The following is a 9,902-nucleotide window of genomic DNA, read 5'->3' as shown; positions in this document are numbered from 1 at the left end:
TGTAAGCTGAGTGAGATGCGTGTGTGAGCTACTTATGTGTGTGAGCTGTGATACATGCATGTGTGAGCTGTGTGTATGTGAGCTGTGTGTGAGCGTGAGCTGTGTGAGCTAATTGAGTGTGTGAGTTGTGTGATACATGTGTGTGAGCTGTGTGTGTGATCGTGAGTTGTGTGTGAGCTGTGTGATACATGCGTGTGTGATACGTGTGAGCTGTGTGTGTGTGATCGTGAGCTGTGTGATACGTGTGTGTGAGTTGCTTGTGTGTGAGCTTTGTGAGCTACTTGTGTGTGTGAGCTGTGATACAGCGTGTGTGATACGTGTGAGCTGTATGTGTATGTGAGCTGTGTGATACGTGTGTGTATGAGCTAAAGCAAAAGTTGACATGACCTGCCAGTGTTCTATGATTTGGGTGAGGACATTCATTGTATGTGGGCTGGTGAAAGCTATGACTTTCCTACTTTGGACACATTATATGAAGAGAACAATCACTGGAGAAAGATATCATAGTGGGGAGAATAGAATGAACAAGGTGAAAAGAAAGACCAGTACCCTGATGGCTTCATAGTATCAAGTTAACAGAGGAGAACATCCTGTTGGACCTATCTAGGATTGCACAAGATTGATCCTCCTACAGATCATTCATCCATCAAGTCACCATGGCCTGAAATCGAGCCCAAGGCCTTTAAATAATAATAATATTTGGTATCACAGCGTCGATGAAAATCCCATCTATCAAAGTATAAAAATAATTAACTTGATCAGTCAGTGATGGAAATGCTAGTGTTGTGTCTTTTTAATCACTGCAACAAAGCAAAAAATGATAAGAAGCAATCACATCGTCGTTTCAACTCCAAAATAGTATAAATGCAAACATTAGTTTTGAACACACAAAAAAAGCCCAATGTTCCATCAATGTAAAAATGAAAATTTTACAGGTCTTGAAAAAATGTTAACACAAGTAAAATTTTTTTTAGAAATTTCTGTGTTTTTTTTGCACCATGTAAATGTAAAAAAAACTATACAAGTTTGGTATCGCTGTAATTATACTGACTTGGAGAATCATACTGCTGTGTACTTTTTACCACCCAATGAATGCTATTAAAACAAAGTCCAAAAAATAATTGCATAATTGCCTTTTTGGGTGTAATTTCACTGCACTTGGAATTTTTTCCCATTTTCCAGTACATTGAATGGTAAAATGGATGGATTCATTTAAAGGGAATCTTTCACCTCATTTTTCGCCTATCAGTTGCCGGCACTGACATCAGGGGCTTATCTACAGCATTCAGTAATGCTGTAGATAAGCCCCCGATGTAACCTGAAAGATAAGAAAAAGGAGTTAGATTATGCTCAATGGGGGGCAGTCCAGTCTTGGTCCGATCGATGTTGCAGTCCAGCGCCTCCCTTCTTCTAATGGTGATGTCTACTTCTTTTCTGCCTGTCGTGGCTCCTGCGCAGACGCACTTCTCTGCCCTGTTGAGGGCAGAGCAGAGTCCTGCAGTGCGAAGGCGCAGGGAGAGGTCTGGCACCTGTGCACTGCCGTATTCTGCTCTGCCCTCAACAGGACAGAGCAGTGCACCTGCGCAGGAGCCACGACAGGCAGCAAAGAAGAAGACGTCACCGTTAGAAGAAGGGAGGTGCCGGACGGCAACACCCATCGGACCAAGACTGGACCGCCCCCCCGGTGAGTATAATCTAAGGGTACCATTACACCTAGCGATGCACCAGCGATCCTGACTAGCAATATGACGCAGTCAGGATCGCTGGTGCATCGCTAGGTGGTCGCTAGTGAGCTGCCACACAGGCAGATCTCACCACCGACATCGCAGGGGTCGGGGGTCGCTACTTACCTGTCAGACGCGGCGATCCTGTGTCCTCCTGCCCGGCTCCACACATCGCTCATCGTCACAGCAGGAAGCGCCGCAGGAAGTGACCGACGAGGAATGGTCCAGCAGCTTCTCCCGCGATCAGCGATAACCAGCGGGGGAGCCGGTCGGAGGTAAGTATCACATGCAGCGATATCGCTAGCAATATCGCTGCAACGTCACAAAATCGGTGACTTTACAGCGATATTGCTAGCGATATCGCAGTGTGTAACGGGGCTAACTCCTTTTTCTTATCTTTCAGGTTACATCGGGGGGCTTATCTACAGCATTACGGAATGCTGTAGCTAAGCCCCTGTTGTTGGTACCGGTAGCTGATAGGCAAAAAATAGGGTGACAGATTCCTATAAATGTCCAGTTTACCCTGAAAAAAGAAAGCTCTCATACTTTGATGTAGACGAAAAAATAAAAAAGTTATGATTCTTGGAACAATAGGAGGAAAAACAAAAATCCAAACGAGCATTTCTGTAATGGGTTAAAAAAAAAATAGAGCAATAAATTCTGTTTTAAAAAAAGATTTTTTTGTATCATCTAATACATTCAGAATAATAAATTAATTGTACAAGTTCTAAATTGTACTTGTTACCACTTGTGTTATGTAGCAGAAAATAAGAAAACAGGAAAGAATGTAATGATAAAACAAGGCAAAAAAAAGAATTGTGCACATTTAGAAGTCTATCTGTATGAAGCCCATTATTTATGTGGTGCTTAGAAGGCAAGGAGGATTGTAAAAGAGTAATGATCATTTCTTGTTTAATAAATAAATACTAAGTAATTAAAGCGAGTGCTATAAATTGTGTTTGTGAAGATTTGAATTACATTACAATGCCATGTTTTATTTGATCGCAATTATACTGATTAAAGTTTTAAAGGTTTGGCAAACATTCTACACTCTTGCAATTGTTCACTCCAGGCCCTTAGGCAATATGTTAATAACAGGCATCTCTGTATAAAAACATTTGCACTAATGAAACTAATAGATTTTATACAAACCATCTGTTGGTAAAGACGGATTAAAATGTGAACTCACTTATGTCGATCCTTCGAGAACTATACACCATAAAATAGGCTGCAGTAGCTTATCTATAATTTCCCTGCTAACAGAGAATTGCTAGTTAACTGGATAAAGCATTCCATATTGGGTATGAAAAGTAATTGTAGAAGAAAAATGTTTTCAGAGATAACCGAATAGTGTGGAATATTAAGGTAACTGCTGATAAACTACAGATGGAGCATGTTTTATTGAGATCAGCGGCATGATACAGCCACAATGAATGTGCTTGGAGCTAGAAACTCTGCATTGTCCTATTTTCACTCATAAATTTAAACAGGACATTTACCGTAAAACATTTGTTGTTGCATAACAATGAGATAAAATGTTTGAAAAAAATGATGCGTTCATGTTCATATTTCTCTGCAATTTTTGGACCTCCCATAGAAAAAAATATTGAGCGCTGCTCAGTGGCATGAGCTTCAAAATTAGTCATGGCCAAAAGTGTTGGCACCCTTGAAAATAGAGACAATATGAGAAAAGACTATGCATTACCAGCTGATGGTTTTTCAGCATGCAGGTACCGAGGTGCATGGTGTTGACGCCGGGAATTCCAAACGGAAGTAAATCCTATGCCGGGTCAAACATGCAGAACGCAAGAGCAGTCACAGTGAGCGGCGTTACAGAAAAGAAAAGCATAACACGAGTGTCGCAAGATTTACAAATGTCGCGCATGCGCAATCAAAGTAAATGATGATCCATAGTAGAGGAATAAACCAGATGCGTCACAACAGGGCGGTCGCTCACTTATTGCGCTGGCGTGTAAATGGCCGGCCCATTTATATGACGCGAGCAAAAATAAACATGAGTATTATAAACGCTGCTCCAGATCGAAAAAGCAATGCGCCTGCGCAGACCATATAGGCAAAGTGAGGTGATAATGAGACGCAGTACAGGCGTCAAATCCGGGCAACTGTCCTCAGAGATCCCATAAGATAGACTGATGGGCACATAATAATTTGCCATTTAAGTATTCCTTGTCCAAGAACAAGAGATCAGAGCGCTTCCACATGGCCAAGTGAACTGCCAATGTTCTCAGGCAAAGAGTACAAGAGGCCCCTGCTCCATTCAGAAATCTACCCTGGATGGTTCATACGCCTCCACTGGCTTTCAGAATACGATGACCATACTTTACATCAAAATGACAAAAAACACTATATGATGAAAAATAAACAGAATTGAGTGGTAATGTAAGAAACACCCCCCTTCCACCATACACAAGTACTGTTGACCAACATATAGTGGTGCAAAGTGAGCAAACCCAGCTTAAGATCACATAACCAAATATATGTAATTTAATGGTAATGTGAGGCACATCATAAAGAGGCCCCACCACCACCCCATAGTCCACCCAAGATGACACAATAACTTGTAACATCCTGACACAAATGAAAAATGGACCAAACTAGTCCAGGTATATAGCCAAAACAAATGTCAAGGCTTATAGAATTGTATTTCATTGTAAGGCAATCCTTAGAATGTCAGACAATATATGTCTAAATAAAAGGGACTATTTACCATAAGGTCCCACTTCACAAGTGAATTTTAATGGACTAGGATAGAAGCATGAATACAAAGGTCACATAATATAACGGCAAATTAGGTCTAGTCAAGATGACACAGAACAGATAAATCATAAAACAAGCATTTGTCGTACATATTAACAACAGGTAAAATTGGGATTTTTATGAGATTTTTTGGGGGGACGAGTAGTCACCAAGGGTGATAGGCTTCTGTATAGCAACCTGACTGGGTAGAACAAATAGAGGATGGCAAATATAAATACAAAACAAGCCAAATTAGTAGCAAGACTAAAGGCTTAGAGAGCATCAAATACACTCAAATGAATGCTAACATTTTTCCAGCCTCAATGTCAATGCCTAAAATGAGTTTGTCAAGGTAGTATGCGTAGCATGAGACGACGAAGGAGGTCCATTCATCCTGTTGTCCACAAAATCAAAAACCCGGAAGAAGTTAATCCTGAAGGAATTCATCCATAATTCAGAGAGGGAAGGAGTCCATCCACCAAATAAGAAGTACAAGCTGGGACTAATAATCTGAAAATTAAACAAGGTATATAAACCAGAAGTATAAACAAAATGAAAAATAAATAAATAATGAATAATAAAAAGAAAAGAGAAAGGACAAAAAGGGTGGCCCAATGGGAGTGCTGCACGACGGCAACAACAGCAGACAACAGCGAAAGGCTATTTCCTCCTGTAGAAGCCCGTGTACAGCAACTCATTGAGACCCAAGGGTGATAGACAATCCAAGGAATAAATCCACCTGGCTTCTCGATGGAGAAGCTCATCTGTGACGTTCCCCTCCCTAATGTTGGTACGGACCCCCTCCAAGCCCAAGACTCGCAAGGAGTCGGGAGAGCCACCATGTTGGTCAAGGAAATGGGCGGCCACTGAAGTGATAGGTTTGCCCTTACCCCATCCGTTTGAGCCGTCATGATGGTTGAAAGGTGCTGCTTTGTTCTGCGTCGCCGTTCCTGCGCTGTCTGCCCCACATAAATTTTCTTGCATCCACAGACCAGAGTGTAAACCAGGTTATGAGATGGGCAATTGAAGTACGCCTTCGGCTGTAGCTGTGTGGTCAGACAAAGCAAAGAAAGAGCTTGGTTAGACAAAGTGCGGGGACGAATCGAACACTCCCCACAAGGAAAAGTTCCCCTGTTATCATGTCCCGTACGAATTTTGGTGACGGGGCGCCTAAAATGGCTGTTAGACAAAACGTCTTTTAGGTTTTTTGCCCTCCTTGCCACCATGCTGGGTTGTTCGTCGACAGCATGTCGCAGTTTTGGTTCACTCAAAAGAATGCCCCAGTTGTTACTAAGGATTTGAAAAACATCATTCCACTGATTGTGGAATCTCGTAATTAGGCTAACACGATTCCGAGCCCTTCTTACCCGTGGCATCAGGAATTCCTCTCTGGACTTATTCCTGGAGAATTCAAAAGCCCCTGAGATAGTTCCCCTGGGGTATCCTCTTTCATGGAACCTGTGAGTAAGTTGGCGTGATTCCTTGATGAAGTCTTCAGTGCGACTACAGTTTCTTCTGAGTCGAATAAACTGTCCCTTAGGAATCCCCCTCTGCAGATGTGCAGGGTGAAAGCTGTCAAAATGCAGTACATTATTGGTTGCTGTTTGTTTCCGGAACAATGTCGTAATCATACGGTTTTGGCAAATCCCTAATTTCAAATCCAGGAAATCCACAGAAATAAAGGAAAAAGCAGAAGTTAGTTTAATATTCCAACAGTTTGTATTTAGTCCTAAGATAAACTCTGTCAGCTGTGCAGTGGTCCCAGACCAAATAATGACAATGTCGTCGATGTATCTGTACCACTTGAGCACATATTGGGAGAAACTAGCTTGTTGATAAACGTGCGTCTCCTCCCACCACCCTAAAAATAGGTTAGCGTAGGAGGGCGCACATTTGGCCCCCATAGTGGTCCCGGATACTTGCTTATAATAGGACCTATCAAAAACAAAATAGTTTTTTTCTAGGATGAATTTGAGCAATTCTAAAACGAAGCCATCATGGCCCCTGTCACCCGTGGTCTGACGAATCAAGAAATAAGAAACTGCCTCCATACCAAGGTTGTGTCCAATGTTGGTGTACAGTGCCTCTACATCGAGGGTGACCAAGATGGCGCCATCCGGTATCTCCAAATCTTTCAGCAGCAATATAAGATGTGATGAGTCCCGAACATATGACTCCAGCTGCTGAGCCAAAGGCTGTAAGAAAAAATCCAAGTAAGTACACGGTTTCTCATACAGACCCCCCAGCCCAGAGACAATTGGTCTGCCTGATGGCTCCATAATGAATTTATGTACCTTCGGTAGTAGATATAGTGTTGGTGTTACCGGGTGGCTGGTGGTTAAAAAATCAAGTTCTTTCTTATTAAAGATGCCACCCATGTGAGCCCTGGAAAATAATCTGTCTATTTGTCCCTTAAAAATAGTAGTAGTGTCCGAAGGTAGAAGTTGATAATATTGGGCATTACCAAGCTGTCGTTGGGCTTCCCGGGAGTACATGCTTTTTGGCCATAAAACGATATTCCTGCCCTTGTCAGCTTCCTTTATTTCAAAGGAGTCATTATTTTTCAGACTATTTAGAGCCAATCTCTAGCCCAAACACAAATTATTTTGGCGATGTTTGTCAACATTGAGACTCTTAATATCTCTGCAGGTTTTGTCAAAGAAAATTTGAATCATTGGAAATAGAGAGAAATTAGGGGTGGCCTGAGAGGGTAGTCTACCTGTGAATCTTCTCCTCGTGGGTTCAGTCTCATTTTCAGTAAACAGATTTAAAAGGTCATGGAGCACTTGTCTGTCCTGCTCCGGGAGCTGATCGATAAGCTGCTGATATAGCATTTTGAATGTTAGTTGGCGCAGAAGAGATATAAATCTTTTGTCAACTCAAATTTATCGAGACAGTTCATGGGTGAAAAGGACAAATCTTTTGTTAAAAGTTTAGTCTCTAATTCAGATAATTTGTGCGTGGACAGATTAATGATCCGTAACCCTCCACCATCAGATTCACTGCTGGACTGGGGCCTGACATCTAATAGCATCTCCTGTTGTTGAACATCATACATCCCATACATTGTTGATCATTATTAGTGGCTTGAGTAACATAGTCCACTCTATTGTGTTGCCTCCCTACTCTATCTGTGTTTATTAAACTATACTGTGCTATATTAGTAGCTTGACTATAGGATTTATTAAGGTCTATTTCAGTGCAATAAACGTTATGCAGCCAGCGGTTATATGTTTAGTTATCACCTTGCTTGTGATTTTGTGGTGACCCTTTCTTTGTCCCCACTACTGTTTTTAAATGCTTTCAACTTATTGTGTGGTGTTTTTGATGCTTTTGTGCAAACAATAAACTTATATATATATTTTTTTTGATCAAGTTGTATCCTGCGTGATGATCCTATACATATGCATAGTCTTTTCTCATATTGTCTCTAGGTTCTTTCCACTTGCATGTAGTGATCCCCGCGGTAATATTTTTCTTATAGTAGTTTGGATGGTGCCCACTCATTCTGTTTTTCAAAGTCTTTTTCTCTCATCTTTCATGAGGTTTCCTTAGTGTGGCGGCCCATCCCGTTTTGATTACCATGGATTTAAATGCCAGGGAGGCGGTTTGGCAGGAGCAGGTTAAGGAGATTTTTGGTGGAGCTAATGGGAGTGCAATCTCTAATGCTAGCACAGACATGGGCTTTCAGACTCTGACCTCTGACTTGACAGATTTACCTAGAAAGTTGATCAAGACGTGGTGGAATTTAAAAATCTTAGAGGAGTACAAGAGACTGGGTCTTATACCACGGGGTCTGAGAGTCCAAATCTTCCCGGCATGGAAGGTTCATCAAGATTTTAAGGAGGTCTGGGAGACTGGTCTTAAAAAATGCTCCTATATCATCATTAGTGTTGAGCATTCCGATACCGCAAGTATCGGGTATCGGCCGATACTTGCTGTATCGGAATTCCGATACCGACTTCCGATATTTTTTCAATATCGGAATTCGGCATCGGAATCGGAAGTTCAAAGTTGATTGACAGCCTGACGTCATCATGATGCGCGGTGTGTGCGCATCATGATGCGCCGTCATTTCGGGCCTTCCGGGGGTCTCTGCCGGCCTGCCGGGGGCTGTGTGGACTGCCCGGGGTCTGTACCGGCCTGCCGGGGGGCTGTGCCGGCCTGCCGGTGGTCTGTGCACCCTTTGGGGGTCTGTACCGGCCTGCCGGGGGACTGTGCCGGCCTGCCGGGGGGCTGTGCTGATGTCCGGGGGTCTGTGCAAGCATCATCCGATGGGACTACAAGTCCCATCTGGCGATGCCTGCTACCATGACAGTGATTGACACATTAGCCAATGATGGGACAGTAGTAGTCCCATCATCCGGCTAATGTGTTAAATGTTAAAAAAAAAAAAAAAAAATACTACATACATACTACATACATACTACATGCATGCTACATACATACTACATGCTACATACATACTACATGCATACTACATACATACTACATGCTACATACATACTACATATATACTACATGCATGCTACATACATACTACATGCTACATACATACTACATGCTACATACATACTACATGCTACATACATACTACATATATACTACATACATACTACATACATGCTACATACATGCTACATACTGCATGCTACATACATACTACATACATACTACATACATACTACATGCATGCTACATGCATGCTACATACATACTACATACATGCTACATACATACTACATGCTACATACATACTACATATATACTACATACATGCTACATGCTACATACATACTACATATATACTACATGCATGCTACATACATACTACATATATACTACATGCATGCTACATACATACTGCATGCTACATGCATACTACATACATACTACATACATACTACATGCTACATACATACCACATATATACTACATACATGCTACATGCTACATACATACTACATACATACTACATACATGCTACATGCTACATACATACTACATATATACTACATGCATGCTACATACATACTACATATATACTACATGCATGCTACATACATACTGCATGCTACATGCATGCTACATACATACTACATACATACTACATGCTACATACATACCACATATATACTACATACATACAATACATTCATACAATACATACATAGACATACAGTACATATAACATAGAGTAACATACTTACCAATACTTGTCACATTGTTCCCCGAAGCCATTGTCTTTTCCGGAATAAATATTAACATAACAAACCACAAAAATACTCACCCACGATCCGAAGCAGTCCACGAGTGTGTCCCACGACGATCTTGGGTAGAGAACTGCAGCATCAGATGATGCTGCCGTTCTCTACGGGCTGCAGGAATCCAATGACGGAAGGTAGGTATCCTTCCGCACTG

The sequence above is a fragment of the Dendrobates tinctorius genome, unplaced genomic scaffold, assembly GCF_039654945.1.
Source record: "Dendrobates tinctorius isolate UK_male_01 unplaced genomic scaffold, ASM3965494v1 ptg000082l, whole genome shotgun sequence".
NCBI classification, from domain to species: domain Eukaryota; kingdom Metazoa; phylum Chordata; class Amphibia; order Anura; family Dendrobatidae; genus Dendrobates; species Dendrobates tinctorius.
This window is presented reverse-complemented; position numbering follows the sequence as displayed.